The sequence below is a fragment of the Sinocyclocheilus rhinocerous genome, unplaced genomic scaffold (genome assembly GCF_001515625.1).
Source record: "Sinocyclocheilus rhinocerous isolate Xijiao unplaced genomic scaffold, SAMN03320098_v1.1 scaffold3194, whole genome shotgun sequence".
Taxonomy (NCBI): domain Eukaryota; kingdom Metazoa; phylum Chordata; class Actinopteri; order Cypriniformes; family Cyprinidae; genus Sinocyclocheilus; species Sinocyclocheilus rhinocerous.
Window position 1 is genome coordinate 70,882 of NW_015653458.1, and position 24,589 is coordinate 95,470.

General features: G+C 38.7%; 1 long non-coding RNA gene across 1 annotated transcript; it reads left to right on the forward strand.

The window, feature by feature from the left end:
- Positions 1-6,458: 6,458 nt before the first annotated feature.
- Positions 6,459-7,341, forward strand: LOC107715751 (uncharacterized). The gene is made up of 4 exons (XR_001637139.1): positions 6,459-6,605; positions 6,725-6,887; positions 6,952-7,041; positions 7,130-7,341. It is a non-coding gene; the product is annotated as an uncharacterized LOC107715751 (long non-coding RNA).
- The last annotated feature ends 17,248 nt before the right edge of the window (positions 7,342-24,589 follow it).

Below are 24,589 nucleotides of genomic sequence, written 5' to 3' on the forward strand. Positions count from 1 at the left end.
TCATTTTGACAGTAATATAGACACCATTATTCACTTAGAGAATTTGCACTCAGATCGTGTCATATTTGTGTATTTTCTCTGTCTGTTTGTTTGTCTTATGCGTCTGTAAGTATTTGACGTGATGTCAAACTCTGTTTTGTGGTGTTTTTTTTGTAGGTGGAGGATAACTGATCATGTTCCATTTCTGATAAGTCAAAGTGCAATTGTATTTGCAATATTTCTCTTTTCAATATTAAGTGGTACTGAATGTTACTGTGATCCTGTTTTGAATATCAATATTAGTTTTTTTCATAGTATACAGGATAGTACATTTAGCCTTTAAAGTGGTTCTCTGTGGAGGAAAATGTTCTCGAATCACTCTAGTTGGTGCGTGGGTGTGTTTTGGATGCACCAAACAGATAAAACAGTAGATAGTTGTAATCTTTAATCATCACGAGTGGATGTTCAAGTGCAAAACAGCAGCAGCTGGTGCAATAGACAGTCCAAAACATTTCATAAAAAGCTGCCAGATAGAAAAAGTGCAATGTGGTTAGTGTTTCTGGGGTAATAATACGAAGATGAGAATGCATTGCAATATTTGGTGGAAGCAAACTGGATAAAGATCCCTAATATCGCTATATTTAGAGCATAAAAAAGTAGTTTAAATTTGCAGTTGTGGAGAGTATGTGAAGAATTGCACATATACCCATATCTGTGTTTGTGAGTGTGCTTTAGCTTTAGAGATGCAGACAGGGGCACGGAGATGTGAAGGATGCATCTGTGTTTGCCTTGTGTTGATCCATCACATCTCTTTTCACCTCCGACCACTCATGCAGACGTCCCGAAAATCAAATAAAGCACAAAATCTATGTATCTGTAGGGCCATTGGGGAATGGATCAAATCAAAACAGCCAGACCGCTTCTTTACTGTTCAAACGATTGCATGTATTTATATGGCTTTGTATTTTGCTATCCAAGCTCATTTAAACTTGTAATCATTTCTGCACTGTTTCTACCAAAGTCGGTGTATGCTATAATGCCATAATGATTGTAACATAGCTAGATATGAATATATATGATCTATGAGTGTAAGCATTTGATTTCTTGTGTGTTGTCACTGATCGAGCCAATGGCACGTGAGAACCATAAGGACTCAGCAAGAGCTCTGAGGATCATGGAGCCATCTGGATTGGCGGAAAGGTCTTTGGCAAGTCAGGCATGAAACGTGACGTGTGAAGACCCCCCTACCCTTGCAATAAGATGTTTAGTGTATGCCGTATGGCCTCGTGTTGATTATATCATGCATCAGAAAGTCATTTCATATATTCATTATGCGTCATGTTAGGCGGGTTTTAGAAAATGAAAGAAGTGTTGGTGGAAACATGCATGTGTGTCTCATTCCCAACTAATCCATCCTTGTGCATCTCTGCACACTATTTTCTGTAGCAATAGACATTGTAACATGATCTGTATGGTTTCTAGGACACTCTGTACTCTAGAACGCTGTTGTTTGAATATCTTTGTATGCTGTTTATGTTTCCAGCAGCATCCGTTTTATTTTTACCACGGCCACTGGCTTTGCAGCACAATGGAGAGAGACATGGGATATCATTGAGCTTTGGGCAATAATATTTGAAGGCTTCAGGCAGTTTCTCTTTGTTGACTGTACAAATTATTCATGATCTTGATATAAAGCAATGAAACTAAATGGTTAGTTGTGATGCTAATTCAAACAATAATTGGTAAACTTTCATTTAAAATCGATAAGGCACTGAGATACCTGAAAACACAATATTACAGTTAGTTCTCTTTAGAGTTTGTGAAGCAAACCTAAAGGCTTGATATGTTGATATTAAAGAGAATTTGAGAAACATCTGCAGAATGTTCAAATGGTTCTGGTGTGGTTTTGATGTGTTACCTGCCTGGCAACACAAAATGCCTCCAGGAGACTGATTTCGACCTATAGAGCAAAATATGAAGAATATTACATCAATATATCATTTTTTTAATGCCTGGACTGTTACACTGCTTCATATGTAACTTTTTTTTTTCCAGCTTTTTAAAAGCAATATTTTATTTGATATTATTGGTTATATTGTTCTTGTCCTGTGTCTCTAAGCTGGCATCATGCTGTTTGAAATGGAGTGGTTAATTAGATTAAATGCTGAATGATTGACAGCATCATGATCGTTAGACTCTTTGGCTTATGGTGTTTTTAAGAGAAATATGTTTTTCCAGATTTGGATTGTCTCTTTTAATTTCTGCAAAGCCTGACGGGTGAAACTAATCACTTTTAAGCTTTGTCAGTAGCAATGAGAATACTTTAAATAGCCTATATTACAATATCTAGAAAGTCTTGAAGATTGATGACAGTAAACATGTATGGTTTCCTTAGTCTGGCTACATGGCCAAATACAGTATATGACATTATAGTGTTTAGTTCAGTTAAATTGTCAATATTTCTTAAGCAAATTGGCTCATCTTGTCAATTTATTACTTTAAAGGACCGAGCATAAGCTCATAGTTTCTATCTCTTTAGCTCAGTGTTGACAGCATTTACTATGAGACGTTGTATTCAGGAAGGTAGTTTGCTGTAAAACTGTTGGTTTTTCCTTGTACGACCTCTTCACAGCAATGAACACTGGAAATGTTTCCTAACCTGTTTTACAGTAAAATTTACCCAGTTTTAAGTGGAATTTTGTCTTGAGTCTTTCTTTCACCTGAACATGATTTATCTCCCTCAATGTGAGCAGTTATATCCAGAAGGAAAACGGAGAAATAAAAATGGGTGATATTTACTGAGATTTGCCCTTTTCTCAATCTATCCGTGATGATCTCTAAATGCACAACACATCCTGTGACTCTACCTAGGATAAGTGGTTTGGAGTATGGATGGATAGACCCGTACACACATGCTCATACATTCACACACACACACTCCGAATGGAAGTAGCCTGGGCTGACAGCAAATAGTCCAGGGGAATCGTAGTCCTTATCTCATGAGCAAAAGGGTCTGGTATGAGTGTGAGTAATAGAAAAACGCTTGTGGTGAGATTCCCTGTGGAACAGAACAGAAAGCCTGACACAAAGCCACTGGGAAAGGTTACCATGTGCTTTCATTAGATGATGGACAAACCGCTGTACAGCATTGAGCTAATCTAGACCAACCTCCCTCTGTCTCTTTCTTTTTAGTCCTCTCTCTCTCTTTCACTCCTTTTCTTTTCAGTTTTCTGTTTCCAATAGTGACCCGTAGAGCTGCAGAGGCCACTCTGCCAAATCTCTTGACATAATCACAGCTTGCACTGTTTAATTGGTGCTGCTGCGCTGGAGTTGAGAAACTGATGGTCTCGGGAGACTTTTGGTTCGTTAAAAATGAGTCAGACAAACTCATCAGCTCCACAAAAGCGTTCTGTGATTCAATCGGAAAAAATAAACAAGTGTAATTAAGAACATTATCATCAATATGTATAAGCAATTGCCTTACAAAAAGAAAAGGAGAGAGCGAATGCTCTACTTTTTTTGCTGGAAAAGCAGTTTGATTCTGTGTGAGGGCATTGAGGAGGGAGAGAAGAGGGGGAGCGATCAATCTCCAACCAACACAAGCACGTACAGGCTGCCAGAGAGAAACAGAATGCGTTCTCTGGGACTTACTGGTGTTTGCCCCACATATACCAAGGACACAATGCCACTTAGTCTCTGTCTTGTCATTACACGAAACCCAAATACCTTACAGGAATCTGTAATGCATCGCATCTGCTAATGCATAGTTGACCACCCACTGCTTTTATGCAGTTATTGATCATTATGGAAAAGGAGTCTGAAAAGTGTTTTGAATGTAAACATGTCTGATGCTTTGTGACTGACAGTGCATCTTGACGTGCCTCGAGTGTTATGTAATGTCCTATTAAAACAAGTGAAATCAAGGGCAAGTCAATAATAATCAACCTTCATTTTACTGAGGGAATAATTTTGTAACTATTTTCCATTCATTTTCCTTTTTCAGTTCCTCTGGCCTAATCAAAATGCAGTAGGCAGAACTTATTGAAGCTGCACTCTTGTGTTTTTCCAAAAAGTAGACAAGAAAATGTGACTTTTCTAGAAACATTGTGTTAGTTTGACACAGGGAAAAAAAATTATACATTCATGACTCATGTGGTTAGGAAAAATCATAAAGTGTCAGCATACTTGATCCAACCTAAAGCAATGCTGTGCTTCTCCAAGCTAATTCTCTTGCTAAATTGCCTCGGGTTCTCTAAAAACCACAAAGATAAAAAAAGGATTGTATTTTTGTAATGGTCAGAGTAAACGTTTAAATAATACTGTACAGTGCACACTGGGAGGTCTAGGGCAAAGATAGTTAAAGAAAATGAGTCAGTGAGAAGAGGGAACATTAGATTAATGAAGCACTCTGCTCTTATTACTGCTATATTTCTCTTACTGTCAACTATCCATTTCAAACTCTGGCTTTGACAGGTGGAAATCCTGTGCTCAGAATCTTAGATTTACCTTTCCTTTATGGGGAAGTCGTGGCCTAATGGTTAGAGAGTCGGACTCGTAACCCAAAGGTTGTGGGTTCGAGTCTCGCACCGGCAGGGATTGTAGGTGGGGGGAGTGAATGTACAGCGCTCTCTCCCACCTTCAATACCACGACTGAGGTGCCCTTGAACAAGTCACCGAACCCCCAACTGCTCCCAGGGCGCCGCAGCAAAAAATGGCTGCCCACTGCTCCGGGTGTGTGTTCACGGTGTGTGTGTGTTCTAGGGATGTGCGGTATATCGGTACTGGAAAAATACCGGTATATATTATATTTCAAACGGTACGATATCATCATTTTGCTCAATTCGGTATTTCATTCGCTGCTGTTCCAAAGTTCACCACTATGTGGCAGTGTTACCCAAACTGACGCGAAACCGGCAAGCATGACAACGGAGAAACGACAATGGATAAAACAGGTGAAACTCACTCTACACGTCCGAAATGAATAAATAAAGAAAGCGGTAGAAGTGAAATATGGCTAGTATCGTACCGAAGTCAAAATTGTGTATCGAGCCATCCCTAGTGTGTTCACTGCTGTGTGTGTGCACTTTGGATGGGTTAAATGCAGAGCACTAATTCTGAGTATGGGTCACCATACTTGGCCACATGTCACGTCACTTTTGTCTGAATTTTCCCATACCCCATGCCTGCACTCTAACATAAGGGTTAACTGAAAGTCTCAGATGTTTGCAGCTTGAAGGTTAATTGGACTGAACTCAGATATAAACCATGAAGATCATCCAGGCTTAGACAGCAGCAGATGCAACAGAGGAGTGGAGTGTAGACAAGGAGGGCAGCTGAGTTTTGTTGGGTTATGGCACTAACATGCTGCAGTGCAGTGGACTGTAACCTATTGTAATCAGTAGGAAAGTGACCAAATCCAAGCTGAGGAAAAGCTTCATGACTTTTCCAATTGCATACAGCAATCACTGCTTGACACTCACTCACAGAAGAGAGAGAGGCAACATTGCGTCATCTACTTCTAGTTGGGTTATTAGGCGTGACTGGCTTGGGCATCTTGGTGTCTAAAGTGATTAGGGGAATGTGTGCTGATGGGAGAAGGGAGTTATCGGGTGCATTGCCCCAGTGCATCCATCATGATTATGTGGAACTAGAGAATGCTCCACCCCGATCTGCTTCACTGACTGATAATAATAATGCCGTGTTGCCACAGGTGATTGTGGAGGCTAGTGTGTAGATAGAAAAGCTCCACTGAGATTTTTCATGTGTTGCTGTTATATAACATGTTCTCATTTTGTTTTACATTATATGACTATGTGAACCATTGTGATGTCTTTGCACATCGATAATGAACTAAACTGATGACAATCTTGGTTACTTGCCGTGCCAGCTCTCTTATTGTAGCCTTACTTTTAGAGAGATATAAGATTAACAATTGCTACAAAGAAGACGACCTAGTGAATTTTGTTGAATTTGGATATGAGGCATTCCAAGAGTACTGATTTTTTATAATCTTTTCACTCTGTTTGTGTGATCTCAACAGGATGTCAGTCTACTTTTAGAGTTTTCAGCAATTATTTTTGAAGGTTATATCGGTACACCAGTAGGTGGCATCATTGAATAATTGAATCAAGAATTCATCCAATTATCACGGAGTCACCAGCTGCATCCAAAAACACTAAAATATTCCAAGGCAGGAAGGTATCAAGGCACGTCCGAATCCAAATTCTGCTTTACTTCCTGTCTCCGGAGGTACCTTCTTCTGATCGCAGAATTTTGAAGGCAGCATAGATGTATCCTTCGCTGCCTTTGATATCCCACAATCCTGTGCGTACCATTCCGTGACGGTTGAGCTGAAAAAATAAAGATGGCGTCTGAAAGTTGCGTTTTGCCAGATCCTTCAGCCCCACCCACTCGTTCACCAAAGTTCTGATTCTCCTCACCTGTCTGCACTAATCTACCACAGTATAAAGCCACCTTCCTGTCACCACCTCCTCAGTGTCTGGTCTTGTTGTTACTTCTTGAATCAACTTACCTGCTCTGCTCTACAATCCCTTCATCTTCAGTCATCTGTTCAGCATTCTGGATTCCCCATGAACCTGCAAATCAAGGACAGTGTTACTGCTCAGGTAAGTCTCAGCTAGAGTTACTGAACTATTATCACTTACGTCTTACCTCACTTACTTGCCTCTCAATAAAGCTCTGTGGATATTTACCGGTGTTGTCTCCTTCTGTGTGCTGACTGAAGACCAGACCCAACATGCAAAACAACGCAGAGCCAAGCAGCACTCCGAGACCAGATCCAATTGCTGAGCTTGCACAGGCCATCAATCAGTCTCTTTAGCCACTCTCTACCACCGTTTCACAATCTGCCTCCACCAGTCCCATGGCCCATCCGACGAAGTACTCTGGTAAGGTGGAAGAATGCAGCAGATTCCTGCTCCAATGCTCGCATCTTATAATCTCTGTCTTTAGGATGCAGCTCTCTCCAAATATCCACCAGGCCAAGGTTCTTACAAGTATTATGCAAAATATGTTAGGATTTACAACAAATTAAAACGTGGGGTGAGGATTTCTCTAGATTTCCATCAAGGACACAATTGGAGTCACCTCCTAAAAATCTAATGTTCTTGCAATGCTGATTAAACTTTAGGATCACGTACGACAAAGTTATGGCAATTTGGAGCATATGCATTCCCTACAGTGATGTGTCTTCCAAGAATGAAACCAGAAATGGACAAATCTTCAGAATCATATTCTGCAGGCTTGAGGAGAAATTTAATGTTTTTTATGAATAGGAATTGCAGTGTCCCTGACTCCCTGCTATTTGATGTAAATGAGGAAAAATAAATCTTACCAACCCAATGTTTTTTCAACTTTGTTCCTTATCAGATAAATGAGTTTCCTGTAATGCAATAGCTATTTTTTTTTTACATTTATTTTTAAGAAACGTTAATTCCCCCCACAATGAACAAGTGAATCTTTCCATCGTGCAGACACCTGAGCCTGGCCAGGTAAACAAATTATCCGATACAGACCGCAGGCGGCCAGAGTTTTACCCATGGTCGCGAACTCGCAGGCCGTTTCTGCAGCAGACCAGCTGACAAATCCGAGTAGAATTGGCGCTCTGAGCCATTGTGAGTGACTATCTTCTTCAGAGCCATTTTCAGAATTACTACTTTATCAGTGAACCATAGAAATGGAACTAAAATACTTCTCTGAGCTGAATTCGGACTATTAGAAGCGACGGTGGGAGATCTGTGGACCCTCTCAGCAGGCAGATCTAACCACTTAGATGTCTCACAGGAATGCTGAGAGTGGGCCGGAACCCTCAGCTTTCTCTGGCAGACCCACTATTTTCAGATTCCCTCCAGACGGCTAGTAATTCCATCTAGGTGTGACTCGTTGGCTCAAGTGACTTTCTTTGAGTGACTCATTGAATAATTAATCCGACTGATTTGTTCGCACTGCTGTTGCTCGAGAATGCAATTTAAAGTTGAGTTAACTGTTCAGGTTTAATGAGATTTAATTTAATGTTTATTTTTCTTACTGGGTTGATACCGGCCAACTCTAAAACAGCCAAGTTGTAAAATGAGCGTACTTTGTTTTCAGTCATGTCACATTAAATAGGCCGGTCTATGGATTACCAAAAATAATTTCAACTTGTACCTCAGTTTAACTCGTACCAACATGCTGAAAAAAAATGCACTTGCAATTATATTATATGGAGCAATATTTGCACCGCAGTCTTCCTTTGAAAGTGCGTAACTTGAAATGTTCATTGAAAGCTGTGTAAACTATTTGGCTTCTATGGCACCAAACGAAATTTCAAAAATATTGACGTTTCCAGATTTTTTCCCCACAGGCTGTCCCAAACTTATACCCTTTTTTTTTTTTTTTTTTTTACTGACAATCACATGCAGGCTGCTGTCAGATTCTTTTATGCGGTTTACAGACTCAAGAGCTTCAGGCTGTCACTGAGACATGGTGTTATTTCTCAGGACATTTGTGTCAGTGATATTTGTCAGGTTGTAGTGACATTTTTATGTATGATATTCTAAAATAATCACAGCTTTAACTTCAGTGTTTTATCCCAAACACCATTTGAGTCATTTGAGATGTCTGCATAGACAATTGTTTTGTTGTTGCTTACCAATATGGATTACACAGCAAGTGGTTCAGTTATTAACCTAGTTAATCAGAAAAAATATCAAATCAAACTTCTGTTTGACTCGCCCTCCTAAGTTTTGTTCATTTATCCATGATGCACTTGTTTTTTGTCATCAGCTGATGCTATCATGCTACTGATTGGTCTAATTTAGCTAATCAGACTGCAGTAATGGCTCTCAATTTTGAGATGCTGTCTTCTCATTTATCTGTGGATGGCGTCTCAACATCAGAGCGTCCTCAGTTTCTCTGAGTGTTGAACATTTCTAATGTAGGTCTACAAACTCCATAACGAGACTTTTTATAAGTAAAGGGCACTTTGTCAAATGTTGTGCATTTACAGTAATACTAAATCAGCTTTATTAATTAACATGCTCATTAACCAAAAATGTTTGGAAGATGATTACTAGATGTGAAAATACGTTTTGTTGGCAACTATAGGAATAAATCATTTAATGGATTAAACTGCTGAATAGAATGTTACATAAGTGGTATTTGACCTAAATAACACTGGTTGTACTATTTTGTGTTCCTGCAGCGCATGTACTTGTCTTCAACACAGTCGTTCAGCAAGCTGAGTAATAGGTTATTTGCCGTGGCCTCGTGCTAAAACGTGTATCTTCCTGACAGAGAACACTGAAACGATAGGCTTGACCAGCAGGAACGTCATGTCCTGATGTTGTGTAGCACGGCGTTCAGGTTTATTGTCATCGCTTCACACTCCTGCACTTGTCTCAGCGGGAGAGCCATGTCTTTCCACACCAGGCCGTGAGTGTGATCGAGACCCTGACGGAGCGCTAGCAAATGCTGAGAGGTGTTTTATTGTAGTTTTAGTGCTGAGAGTGGCTGTTTTGCGAGTAGCTGCTCTGTGTAAAGATGAAAGTTTACCGAAACTCCAATTTCAAAGAGTGTCAGGCAGCTTTTAATTGAAGGCTGAATATCTATTATTTAGAAATGGACATGTTCCAAGAGAACTTTATTATTAAATTTTGGTTATTCAGAAATAAAAATGTTTTTGTTATATCAAATTATACAAACATTTAGCCAATTAGACACTGTATTGTTTGGCCTTACTGACTTTCTTACACTAATGCAACAAAGATTCAAATCTAAAGGTGTGTGTGTGTGGGTCCGCTCCGCCACACCTCGATCTCGCCCCGAGTGGGTCTCGAACCCGGGTCTCCGGCATGGGAGGCGGACGCACTAACAAGGAGGCTAAATGACTGCTGCCATTATCGTGTCTCATGAGATCAGGTGAGTGAGGTTTACCTTGCACAGCACATACTCGCTGGCCTCCGTTACATAGACTTCATTTTAAGTTCAGTTTTCATCTGCATTTATAAGGAAGAATATCTGTAAAAAAAAAAATGAGAAAAAGCCTTTTTAGACAAGTACAATACTTTTCATACTGTATCATATCTGTTTTCTACACTGATATTAAGAAGAAATGTTTCTTTGCATATTAGAATGATAGAAGGATCATGTACGGTGGCCGAAAAGTGCGAAGCAAATCACAATTCTGAAAACAAAATAACAATTCAGAAAGCACAACAAGTCAGAAAACACAACGACAAATCAGACAAACCGGAAAAGGTAGGTATAGTTTGAGACAGCGCCATTGGTTTGGGATTACTCACAGCTGACTGGACGAGACATCTGTAAATCAACGTATACAAGGAAGAACCAGCCGAAGAACAGCAGAGTCGTGGTAGAAAGTTCGGAGATGGTATTAAAGTAGCTCAGTTTAAATGTATTGTATGAATTGCCCTTAATATGGAATAAAAAATACGGGGTGTCTATTTACATTTAGTTAAAAGTGACTGTAAATCACCAGCTCCAGTAGTGCAGATGGATAAGTGCGTGGGCTTGGCTTTTTGACGCGATCGATCCCGCCTTTTTGCCGAACTTTTTTTCCCTCCCTTTTCAAATCTCGTATTAGCAATGTGTGTGTGTTTACACTAAGTGAAAATAGCAGTATTTTTAGCAATATGCTATTTACACTGTTAAAATAGCAGGATTTCTACTATCAAGTATACTACTTGTTGGAAATAGTGGCAATTATCTGCACTTCAGTATTGTAGTACAGTATGCACTAACGTATTGAGTGTAAATTATAATTTTAATTATTAAATGGATGCCACCTTATTGGTACAATAAAGCCCTCTCCACACCTACCCTAACCCTACCCGATACTTTATTTTCAACTTTTTGATTATTTCCTTAATTTTTATTGAAAATAAATGCCTTTACGATGTGATAAGAGATTTGAAAAGGGAGAGAAAAAAAAAAGTTCGGCAAAAGGCGTGATCGAACCCGGGTCAACCGCGTCAAAAAGCCAACGACACGCACCTATCCATCTGCGCCACTGGAGCTGACGTGTAACAGCCACTAAATGTAAATAGACACCCCGTATTTTTTATTCCAGAGTAAGGGCAATTCATACAATACATTTAAACTGAGCTACTTTAATACCATCTCCGAACTTTCTACCACGATTCTGCTGTTCTTCGGCTGGTTCTTCCTGTATACGTTGATTGACAGATGTCTCGTCCAGTCAGCGGTGAGTAATCCCAAACCAATGGCGCTGTCTCAAACTATACCTACCTCTTCCGGTTTGTCTGATTTGTCGTTGTGTTTTCTGACTTGTTGTGCTTTCTGAATTGTTATTGTTTTTTAGACTTTCATTTGCGTTTGTAACTTATTTTGTTTTCAGAATTGTGATTTGCTTCGCACTTCTCGGCCACCGTAATCATGTGACACTGAAGACTGGAAAAATAGCTGCTGAAAATTCAGCTTTGTCATCACATGAATAAATAAAAATATTAAACATTAACATAGAAAACATTTATTCAAAATTGTAATAGTATTTCACAATATTACTGTTTTTAACAAATGCAGCCTTGGTGAGCATACGACACTTTTTAAAAATCTTATACTGGCAATTTTGAACAGTAATGTACAGTATTATGTGACTTGGTTGCTGTTGTGATTGCTAGTGGCAGGCGTTCCTCTGAATGTCAGGATGAGAGAGGCCTGGAGATCTCGACCCAGACATGCCCTGTCAAAAAGGGTGAAAGCCTGTGCCTGTCTGTACGAGTCCAATATTCACCCAGACGATGTGCCCTTTCTCAAAGAGTAGGTCTAATCTTTCTCTCTCTTTTACTCCTTAGTCCTACTTCCCTTTAATTTCTCATGTCTTATCAACAGGTTTTTCTGTAATCTGTGCATTGGACCTCTGTGGTGTTCAGAAGACTTCTAGGCAATTAGAAGATGATCCATCTTAGTCCATTAATGAATGTTCATTAGTGCATCAGATTTTTTTTTTTCTCATATCATAGATGAAGCGTAAACTGATATCAGGCTCAAATTGTTTCAGGCTTGTATTTACATTAAATGGGCTGTGGTGTAATAGATGACCTAATATTTGATTTTGATAGTCTACATGTACACTCTGGTTCTCAAAGAACCTAATTTGAGTCCTCCAAGGGGTGAAGGCATCAGGAGAGTAGACACAGCGTGTACTCCCATCTGTACCGTCAGATTTCTTTTCTTGCCACAGGTGGCTGGAACGACAGTGCCTGAGCTAGACTGTCAAACTTGGCGCTTTAATTAGCAGATAGAAACAAAAATGAGATGTTTAGTGGTGTCATAAAATCTATAGGGTTCTGTATGCCTGTAGATTTTTTTTCATATAAGGACATTAATAAAGCGTGACTGGTTATTTCAAAGTTAAGAGTAATAGGACCCCAGGACAAAAACTCTCCTGCTTTTTTGCTGAAAGGTCAAGGCACAGCATTATAAGACCTTTATGAAAAGGATGTCTGCACTTTATTGGCTGGCTGAGCTTCATGAGTCATTCGGTTTGTGACGCATTGTTTCTTTCCTTGGAGGACTGTGTGTGAGCTTTTGGTGGCAGCTGGTGTTTTATTTCAGAGATTTCATTTGAAGTGTAATGGAACTGAGTAATCCTTCATCAATTTTAGGGTTACTTTCTGATGACGTAGTTCACTGAAGCTGTTTATTAGAGCACACGCATTCTTCACGGTTATGTGTCCGGTAGTAGGCACGTGCAGAGTGGGGTGCGATGGGTGATTGAGCACCTGCCCCTTTTCCCCTTGATGCCCAAAGTGCCCTTTTGTCAAGGCTTTTTTTTTTTTTTTTGTAATTAAACGCCATTTTGTGAAGGCCTGCCCAATCTAACTATTAGTAAAATGAATGAATAATAATTTGGTCATAAATAAAATCATCCACGTGATGATGACCTTTCACCTGACGACCTCATCAGGGATTATCCCTCACGTTCAGACACCTTTAATGTAGCGCACTACCAGGATGCCTTCATAACGTCCGCGGGAAGTTCGGATCATTTTACAGACTCGGACCTTTGAGTCTCAGCTTTTTATTCCGCTCAGCTACAGCGATAGCCGGATACTTTTGTCCATATTAGGGTTTCCTGCACGTCATAAGTCATTCCTTCTATGAGTCTGTTTTGGACTTTCTACACGAGAGCGCCCTCCGGCTTCGAGTATGAATTAAACATACACCGCATGAGAGTGTTGAGCGCTCCAGATATTCACTTCTCCTCATTTTGGATACGAATAAAACTACAGGTCATGCATAGACTATGAATACTGTCTCTTTGAATTTAAATCTAGAAATTAATACTTGAAAACACTACGTGTGAACACGTTATGATGTCAATCAGTACTGCATTATTCATAAAGTTTATTTATTACCTGGAGATAACTTAACACATAAAGCGTATATTTTCGCAATCGTGTGTTTATCGTCTACACGTTTTTTTTCAGCTTTTTATTCCGCTCAGCTACAGCGATAGCCGGATACTTTTGTCCATATTAGGGTTTCCTGCACGTCATAAGTCATTCCTTCTATGAGTCTGTTTTGGACTTTCTACACGAGAGCGCCCTCCGGCTTCGAGTATGAATTAAACATACACCGCATGAGAGTGTTGAGCGCTCCAGATATTCACTTCTCCTCATTTTGGATAGGCCTACGAATAAAACGTCAGGTCATGCATAGACTATCGATACTTTCTACTTTCTTTTTGAATTTAAATCTAGAAACCTCTACGTGTGAACACCTGTCCGAATAAAGTGCGGGGGACGATATTACATTTCTTTAAAATTAAATATAAAAAATGCAGCTAACGTTCTACACACAGCAATATAAACACAGGTGCCTGTTCTCTTTCGTTCTTGCTGTTTGATTGGGAAAAGTTTAAAGGGCGTCGAGGGGTCTTGTCTTTGTTATCTGACTAAAAAACTATTACTTTGAACTTTTTATTACAGTATTTATTACAGTATTTATTTTAAAAACGTAGAATGCCTTAAATTATCACAACCCTGATAGGCTTATACTGATTTTCTCATCCTCCGATTTAAAGGGTACTTATCAATCCTGTTTTTATCATCATTATAATTTAAAAAATGAATAAATAAATTCAGAACAGGATTATAATATAATTCTATTTTAAATAAGACAGAAATATTTTTTTCTACAACAACAACAGTAGTGTTTACAACCGCAAAACCACCATACCCTGTAAACTCAATAATAATAATAATAATAGGCCTAATTTAATTCCGTTTCTATTTTCAGAGTGATTAAGAGGTGCAAAGAAATATTTATTTAACTTTTAAACTTAAAATGGTCTTTTCTGTTCTGTGTTTCTTTTTCAAAACTGCGTCACGGCATTTGCTGCTATCAATACGCATCCGTTTCGATACAGGTCTCAGCAAGGAGCACAGCCCTATTAAAAGCCGTGCTCCATGTGCCCCTTTTATACTTTGAGCACCTGCCCCTCCAAAGGACTCTGCACGGCCCTGTCAGGTAGTATACTCCATCTTGCGCTTTCTCACTCTGTCTTTCCGTTTCTCGATATTGCTAAGTATTTTTACTGTCTTTAAAGCAACTGTATGCAGTTGTGTATTTTTGGAGCCTCCTATTTTTAAGGAGTGAAATTCACTGTCGGAATTACAGTGGATAGCGGTACACATGCATTTGATGCTGCTATAAAGAAACCCACCATTCTTGCAGAATTTCATACCCTTTTACTAAACTTACTCCCAGAACAGACTTTTCAGGGAGTATGGGGAAGAAACAGAAGGCATTAACCTTATTAGAAGTAAGCGTACCATCAGAATGATTTTAAAACTGATATTAATCAATTGCATTTATGAGGCAGAAATTGCCATCCATACACTGAAAAAAAGTTTCATTCATCCAAATAAAAAAAAAATGTAGGGTAATGATCCACATCTATATTTTTTTTAGGGATGTATGTTTTAGATTAATGTTCCTGTGGCTCAGTGGTAGAGCATTGCGTTAGCAGTGCAAAAGGTCGTGGGTTCAATTCCCAGGGAACACACATACTGGTAAAAAATTTGTAGCCTGAATGCACTGTAAGTCACTTTGGATAAAAGCGTCTGCTAAATGCATAAATTATTAATTATTATGAAAGGTGCTCATATCTGTTTATACAGCTCATTTATCTACAAACACACACACATTCACTCCAGCAAATACAGCCACTATTAATTCCATCTCATTACTCGTCAATCTGTGTGCATGTGAGCTGAATGTATAGCTCATATTACCTCAATCTTGTCTTTAATTTATCATCTTTGCGTTGTTCTCATCTTCTCCCATTCACTCCCTTGGCCATCCTTCACTTCATCTCACCCTTCTCCTGATCATAATCTTCTGCCCTGAGGTTGAGTTTCTTCATCGCTTTTGTCATTTACACCACTGCCTTCTATTTTCATTATTTATCCTCCCATGCACCTTGCTCACTTCTACTCACCTCGAAACACCAAAATCACTCACAGGCATGCAGTTTATAGATACAGTCCTCAATGTAGAGCAGACGCTACCATATTAGAAGTACTCTGCTTTATGCGGCTGGTTTAATTGCCTACATTATTCTTTATTCATTAGCTTCCATTTCTGCGATCACAATATAAAAAATAACAGTGTATATACTGTATTATGGGAAGGTGCATAAGTCAAGAGTCATAAGGCATTTATTTGTCATTTGCACAGTTACACTGGGGAACTGGGCATTGAAATGCTTGTAACAAGGCTCAGACTTAGTTATTTTAACAGGACTATATACAAATATAGTAAACATGACCATATTAGGCACAGACAGGTGGAGGGTATTGTTATATCAAGTGACATGCTATTTTGACAATAAATACAAATAAGTGGCTGTAAACAAATATATGTGAGTCCTGAGTAAGTGTACTGAGATAATAAATACAAAGGCGGCAGTAACAAATACAATGAATACAGAAAGTAAAAAGTATTAAGAGTAGTATGTAGACCTGAGTGCAAACCGCTACAACCAAATAATCAAAAACACTTTTCACATTTAATTCACCCTATAGTGAACATTAAGAATTTGATATATAAAACAGATCATTAGGCATTAAACATTATTAATATTATGCATAATTATACATAAAACAGAACATTAAGCATTAATGATGTTAATCAAAGATGGCACCATCACTTCCTTTTTATAGCCATCAGAGTTGACCTACTTAGTGATGAACTTATGTCTTACCCAATGTAGATGAATCCCAATAAAAAGAATTATTCAGGATGGAGATGAATTTTGTGTTTTGACCAGCTGGTTCCACTGAATCACAACCTGTAAGTATGCTAAATCATAGATGTTAATATTTTCTATCGTCTGTTCAAAATACAGAACTATGGCAATGAATGGGCGTATCGTTTCTGACACACGCTGAACGCGTAATTCTATTTCAAATAAATGCTGTTAAACTTCCTATTCCTCTAAGAATCGCTATAAAAATGTATCAATGATTTCTGAAGGATCATGTGACACTAAAGACATTAATAAATACATTAAAGTATAAAAAAAGTTATTTTAAGTGAAAATGCAAAATAAATGCAACCTTGGTGAGCATAAGAGACTTCTATCAAAGCATTAAATCTCACAGACCTCACGTTTAAATGGTAGTGTATATTAAAAAGGAAAGAGAGATTGCTGAAACTTACATAACTTTTTGTAACTAATCTAAATAATAAATGTAATTCTTTAAATAGATTTTGGTGTTAGAAGTATGACTGCAACAACGTAAGCCTTATCAGCGCCCCCTCGAGTGCTCTCCTGTGTGAGGCTTAGACTCTCAGTGTTAAAACAGATTACTGTCCCTCTCTTTTACTGCACAATCCCTCTGGAGGGCACTGCTTATTTTAGCACCAGTTTTGGCCTACTGCATCCTCCCCCTATAAACAAGAGCATTCAGTTAAAGAGTCTTGACTCTGTGTCGATCTATTTCTACGTCCTTCCTCCAGCCCTGCTTCATCTTGACCTGGCAGGTTTTTCTCGCATAAACACTAGCGCTCCGTTCCTGCGCGGTTCTGCATCTGTCCATTTCGTTATCATTGACCTTTTCTCGCATAAACACTAGCGCTCCGTTCCTGCGCGGTTCTGCATCTGTCCATTTCGTTATCATTGACCCAGTCTCTCTCTCTCTCTCTCTCTCTCTCGTGTGTTTGAGTTGCGTGAGTGCAATTTTGTGCTTTTCCATCTTTTTTTTTTCTTCTCTGTGTTTAGCTTAGTTTTTTTTGTTTGGTGTTAAGGATAGTTTTGTTGGTGTGTTGATCCGGGCCGCGTGCTACCTGTATTCGGTGAAGCATGGCGGCCCCGGTTTCAGGGGTTTTGAGTACACTCACGCGGCGTCATGCAGTGAGCGTGGAGAAGTGTTGTATGGCTATAGGAGAAGCTGTGGGCCATGAGTGCATTTTGTCGGCATCAAAAATGAATAATGCAAATGTCATATTTCTAAAAACAGTAGACAAAGCTAATGAGTTAGTCGAGCAGGGGATTACTATTGATGGTTTATTTACACCTGTTCTCCCTCTGTCAATGCCATCTAAAAAAGTAACGTTGTCTAATGTTCCTCCATTTATCCGGTAAGGCTTTGAGCCTAGGTGAGTTGTACAAGGCCCTTCAGGGCATGGAGGCTGGGAAGGCTCCTGGCATTGACGGTCTCCCAGTAGACTTTTATAAGTCTTTCTGGACAGTGTTGGGGGAGGATTTGCTCATGGTGCTCAGTGAAAGCTTGGCTGGAGGGCGGCTGCCTTTGAGCTGCCGTAGAGCTGTCCTTACACTCCTCCCGAAAAAAGGAGACCTGACGGACATTAAGAATTGGCGCCCTGTGTCACTTCTCTGCACAGACTACAAACTGCTTTCTAAAACATTGGCGAACAGACTAACTGAAATAATGGAGCAAGCTATTCATCCAGACCAGAGCTATTGCATACCTGGTAGGTCCATTTTTGATATTTCTTTAGTGCGGGATATTCTGGATGTCTCCAAGTTGTTTTAATTTAGATTGTGCCTTGATCTCTTTAGATCAGGAGAAAGCTTTTGATCGTGTTGAACTTCACTGTACAGTTATCAAGGTCGATGAAAACCTTGGAGACATCAATGGTCAAACTTCAAGAGTTAGCTGATTCGACAGGGGGGAATAATGTTTTAGAAGCTCTTTCAATGAAAAAAACTCAACTTAGTGATCTTTTAGGAGTTAAGGTGCAAGGAGCTCTGGTTCGGTCCCGGTTTCAAAATGTTGACCAAATGGATGCTCCAACTAAATTTTTCTTTAATCTGGAAAAAAAGAATGGACAGAAACGGTTTATTCACGGGCTGCGTTCTGAATCCGGCACATTAATTTCTGATCCTGTTGATATTAGAAAGAGAGCAGTTTGTTTTTATGAAAAGCTGTATAGCTGTGAGTATGTTGCAGAGCCTGACATTAAAAATGTCTTCTTTGAGAACTTGACACAGGTGTCTGAGGAAGCCAATGAGAAACTCGGTAAGGCTTTGAGCCTAGGTGAGTTGTACAAGGCCCTTCAGGGCATGGAGGCTGGGAAGGCTCCTGGCATTGACGGTCTCCCAGTAGACTTTTATAAGTCTTTCTGGACAGTGTTGGGGGAGGATTTGCTCATGGTGCTCAGTGAAAGCTTGGCTGGAGGGCGGCTGCCTTTGAGCTGCCGTAGAGCTGTCCTTACACTCCTCCCGAAAAAAGGAGACCTGACGGACATTAAGAATTGGTGCCCTGTGTCACTTCTCTGCACAGACTACAAACTGCTTTCTAAAACATTGGCGAACAGACTAACTGAAATAATGGAGCAAGCTATTCATCCAGACCAGAGCTATTGCATACCTGGTAGGTCCATTTTTGATAATATTTCTTTAGTGCGGGATATTCTGGATGTCCCAAGTTGTTTTAATTTAGATTGTGCCTTGATCTCTTTAGATCAGGAGAAAGCTTTTGATCGTGTTGAACATGATTATCTTTGGAAAACTTTAGCAGCTTTTGGATTCTGCCAAGATTTTGTAGGAATGATTTAAGATGCTGTATATTGATGTTGAGAGTGTTGAAAGTGAACGGTGGCTTATTCGCTCCTTTCAAGGTTGGTAGAGGTGTCAGGCAAGGATGTTCATTGTCAGGAATGCTTTATTCATTAGCCATAGAACCGTTATTGCGACAGATAAGAGTTCAATTGAATGGTTTACATATACCTGGTTTTAACTGTAATTTTCATTTGTCAGCTTATGCTGATGATGTAATTGTTATGGTCAACAGTCAAGGAGATATGCACATGATAAAAAAAATTACTTGAAGATTTTAAAGTTTTATCTTCTGCTAAGGTAAATTGGAACAAAAGTGAAGCGTTGATGTGTGGAAAGGGGACGGGAGAGAAGCTAAGTCTTCCTGATGGGTTGCTATGGAGTAAAGGGGGTTTTAAATATTTGGGGGTTTATTTAGGAGATGAGGTTACTGTACGGAAAAACTGGGAAGGAATTGTTGAAAAGGTTAAAGGTCGATTAGACAAATGGAAATGGTTGGTCCCAAACATGTCCTACAAAGGGCGCACTTTAATTATCAACAACTTGATTGCATCCTCTCTCTGGCATAAACTGGCCTGTATAGATCCACCTTTAAATCTGATGACTGAAATACAAGCTTTATTAGTGGACTTTTTTTGGGATAAATTACACTGGATTACTCGGAGCATCTTATTCCTGTCTAAAGAAGAAGGTGGACAAGGGCTAATAAACTTGCAAAGCAGAACAGCAGCTTTTCGGTTGCAGTTTATACAAAGACTTCTTTTGGGATCGAGTGACTTTGGTTGGAGCGCTGCTGCATGTGTTATTTTACGGAGTCTCGGAGGCCTACAGATGGACAAATCTCTTTTCTTGTTAGACCCTCTGGAACTGGATACTCTCAGAATGCCAATTTTTTATCGCAATCTTTTTAAAGTATGGAGTCTTTTTAATCTTCAAAGGACACCATATATGGAATCACTTTTTTGGTTGCTAAATGAACCTATAGTACATGGGGCCCGATTGGATATTTCCACTGTTGACCACAATTTTCCTGGACTTAATACATTGCTTTGTAAATCCAGGAGCTTTTTCTATGTGATGTTTTATATTTTGTAAACTGTTTTTGTGAATTTGTAATAAAGAGCATTTAATTCTCACTCTCGCTCTCGCTCAGATTAGTATTGATCACAGGACTACAAATAACTGCCCGCAACTTATTAAAAGCTTTTCTGGGGCAAGGTTGCATTGCATAATTTAGTGTTTATGCATGTTGGGATGTCATGAAAAAGCTGTTATGTTTATATGAAATTGGTGTGAGTGTAGTCTAGAGTATGAGTATAATATAAGCTAACTTTTAAAGATCTGACAACGGTTTCTCCTTAAATCAGTCTGAAGCATTAACCCACGTTGTTCACGAGTCCAGTAGTCACCGGCTAACAAATGACCCTGTCATTGAGACCAGCATGCTACGCTGTGACTGGCCAGCTTTCATCCTGCTATTGGCAAATCTGTAAATCATCTGTCATTTCAGCACTTCAATTACAGAGAACAACAATAATGCACAGCCCCATTTACACCCACATAAAGTGCCAACCCTTCCTGGAAAACAAATTACCGTTCGTGGAGGTCCAGCGACGCAATGAGACCTCCACTTTATGTGGTCAGCAAATTAGAGGTCAATTTTAAGTGAACAAATTAATCTTTTCCCAGGGGCTTGAGAATACAAATTGCACAATTTGTTAAGTAAGGATGATGTTTTCCGAACAGAAGACCATTGGAAAGCGAAACGTATTCCTAATGGAAATGAAAACTGGGTTATACTGATGCTAGTCTCGCTCGCCAAGCTTCTGACTACAGAATGAGATCTCATCCATATGCAGCTTATTCTGGCCAATATTTGTCCTCTTAGACAGAAAGAGATTTCTGATTTGACCAACATGCACCAACCAGGGTTTGTTTTGTTTTTACATATGTTATGTTTAATGACTGGTTTATCTTGAATATGTGCATCATAATAGACATAGAATACATGTGTAAATATTTGCAATATTTTAATGTAAAATATTAATAAAATTTATAATTAATAAAAATAAGATGTTGCAGTGTCAACAGTTCAGAAAAAAATAATGACACGGTGTCATATTTGAGCAAATCCAGTCAATATTTACCTTTTACATTTTAAACACTACTTGGTTTTCAGGTAGAATGGTAAAAAAAATGATAACTCCCAAACGTTGCATAAAGCGAGCCAATCACGCTAGAGCAGATTTGTCAGTTTCAGCTTTTTCGTGAAATATTCATTATAATATGTAGTGAACACTCATGCAGATAATTTTTACTACTCTTTATAGCTTCTGTAAACATGTCTCATAATGATAAAATGGTTCCATAAGTTCTTTTTGTTTCACATTCCTATTAGCCTAATGGATTATATTACTCTACTCAATTACTTTTTTTTTTTTTTTTTTTTTTTTGAAAAGTTTTTTTTGCTTTTATTCAGAATGCATGCATTAAATTGATCAGAAGTGACAGCAAAGATATTTAAAATCTTAGGGTGCTTTCACACCTGGCCTGTTGTTTCGGAACCTGGCGCGTTTCCCCCCTTAGTTTCTGAAACAAGACCTGTCAAAAAACAGTTTGAAAAATGTCTCAATGTTCTTTGTCCATACAATGAAACTCAAAGGGTTTGATGTAGTTTTGGTCCTCGTTCATTAATTTTCAGTTGAAAGTTTCTTCTGATTACCTCCTGAAGAACACTTTAGAAAATCATCTGAAAGACACACAGGCCACAATTAATGGCAGATGACAGATTTTTTTTTTTTTTTTTTTTTTTTTTTTTTTTTTATGTGAAAGTTTATATCTGAAGTCATATTTTGCAAAAGCACACCGTGGCTTCAAGTACTGTTGACTCCTATTGTATATGATGCTAGTATATCAGTGATGTGTGGTAAACTTCTTCAAAGTTGTTGCTTCTAATGTGACCTGTCCTTTGGTCACCTCCCCTTTTCTAAATTTCTCACTCCATTAGCCATATAAATTAATTTTTATTCTGCTGAGAATATGTGACCCTGTCTGTGAAAACCCAGCTAAAGTCATTTTTTGGTGAATTTTTGTTTTTTTTACTTTTTTTCTATATAAAATCATCCTTCATAAGGTAAATAACATTCTGTGAAAATGTAACATTTGATGCCTTATTAATGAGTAAGACCATGTCAAAGATTGAAATCATAGTGAAATTAATGGTTGAAATCAAACTTTGATGCTTGTCATCTCATAATTAGATTGAGACTTTAGCCTGGATTTCACAGAGAGGGTCACGTATAGCTGCAGCTTGCTAAAGCAGTAATACTATGGCTCATGAAACCACTTCCGAGCTCAATAAACCAATTGTAGGATATTAAAGTGTGTATTACTCATAACCCACAAACTATTCTCTGTGGTGCCTTAAAAGGATATTTATTCCATCTGTTTGTGTTATGCACCTTATGGCAGGAGCGCTGATATTTGAATGGTTTCCATCGATCATGACTCTCATAATAGGCTGTGGGAAGCGCATGAACCCCACAGAGGATCGTGGTAGATGTGTTTGTTCAGATGGGGGGTTGTATGAAGGTCAGAGACAGCAGGGCTGAACGAACATCAAACTGCTATAACTCCAGGTGGACACACAACATTAAACCCATAGATGATGAGCAGCCAGACTTGACGGTGCTGAGGGGACGATGTCTCATAAAATGCTTGATTATTACCTTCTGTTCCTTAAGGTCTTACGACGTTTTGGGGAATGTGTGAGTGTGTCCCATATGAAAGATTTGGACTTGCACATGTTGTCTGCTAAAGTAAGTGGTGAGGTTCATTAAGCCTTCTACTTGCATGTAATTTAATTTAAAATGGTAATTGTTAATGGTAACTGATTAATAACAAAGATATGATCAGTTATCAATAACAGAACAGATCAATAATTATAGTGCCATAAGGATGATGAGAATGTGAATGTGTCATTGCAGAAAAAAGTATTAATTTCCTAAAAAATCTTACTGACCCCAAACTTTTTTCCACACACAAGCAAATAAGAAGTGAATTATTTTATAACAAAATGAATATCACTTTTTTTTCTCTTTCTTTTTTTTTTTAATGAAAGTGAACGTTTTGCTTCTGTGACAAGCGTGTCACGGCAACAAAATAGTGAATTCAGTGCAGGTAAGTGTGAATCATATCAGACACTGCCATCTAATGGACCGATTGCGTCACTACTGTTTTCGGCAAAAGGGTTTCAGTTATGAGAAGATCTCTTCTAATTTTGAACCTCATAAGTGTCTGATTTGGAACACTTTACAAAGGTGTCAACACCATGTGCGTGGGTGATTTTTATTTTTGTATTCCCCCCCCCACAGAGCTTGTTGCAGTGCATTATGGGATTGTGTTCTGTGGAGAAGGAACAGTATGCATCTCTTGACTGCTCAGGATGGTTCGGTGTGTAATGGTCACATAGTAGTAGATTCAGCCAATAGAAACTAACACAAATGAACGAGCTTGGCAGAAAAACAGGCACAGGATGGACATCCAGAAAACAGAAATAAACTTCATCCAAATCTGATCTTTTAATGTTAATTTTAATATTCCAGTCACCTATGCCCGTAAATCATAGGATTAAAAACATTCAAATATGGAGTTTTGCTCCCTCACTGCTATAAATCTTGATAAAACATGAAGCTAATAAAGCATCTGCCGCTCAACCGGTGCCTTTGCTCTGTACAGCAACAGACTTGCTCTGCTTTAAAGCCCACCGGAAGAAAAGCCAGTGTTTAATTATTCCTTAACATCTTTTCAGTGTTTTGGTACAGCTGGAAACAAACAGGCCATTGTATAAACACCAAAAGCACCAGTTAAATTGTGGCATGTTGTTTTCAGGCCAAGCAAGGACAAAATGAGGGGTGTATAAAATTGATGTCTTAGAGAAAACAGGCAATGATACGACATTCAAACCGAGTGATTTCTAAAGGAACTTAAGAAATCAAGACTGTGCAGAGCTCTGAAAATTACTCAAGACATTTCCATTATCGAGTCTGTTCAAACTCTCAGGTTTGTTTAATCCGATGTAGATAAAGTTTTAGGCCCGTCACCCGAGTCATTAATTCAATAGCCCAGGATCACATAAAGAGATTAATCCCATGATGCACTGTTTGTCATTGAGTGGTTTGATAGCAGACACCACAAAGAAGCCCGATTAGCATTGGGTATCTTAAGAGTCTACAAAGTTGCCAGGTAACCAGACATGAAAGTAAAGCGCATTTTAATATATGATAGTTACACAAATGTTTCTTACCATACATCAACTTCTATCAAGCAGAGAAAGGGACAGTTCATCACGTTTATACAGTCCTTTAAGGAAACTTTTCAGGTTTGTTTTTATAAAATCCTGATGCTAATAGTGCAGCTCCTGTGCAAAGAACTATATTTTTAAGACAAGACCAGTAGATTTTCAATGGCTTTATTTGAAAAATACACACCATTCACATATGCTTCCTTTCCTCTTTTTATGTCATGTACTGTATTACA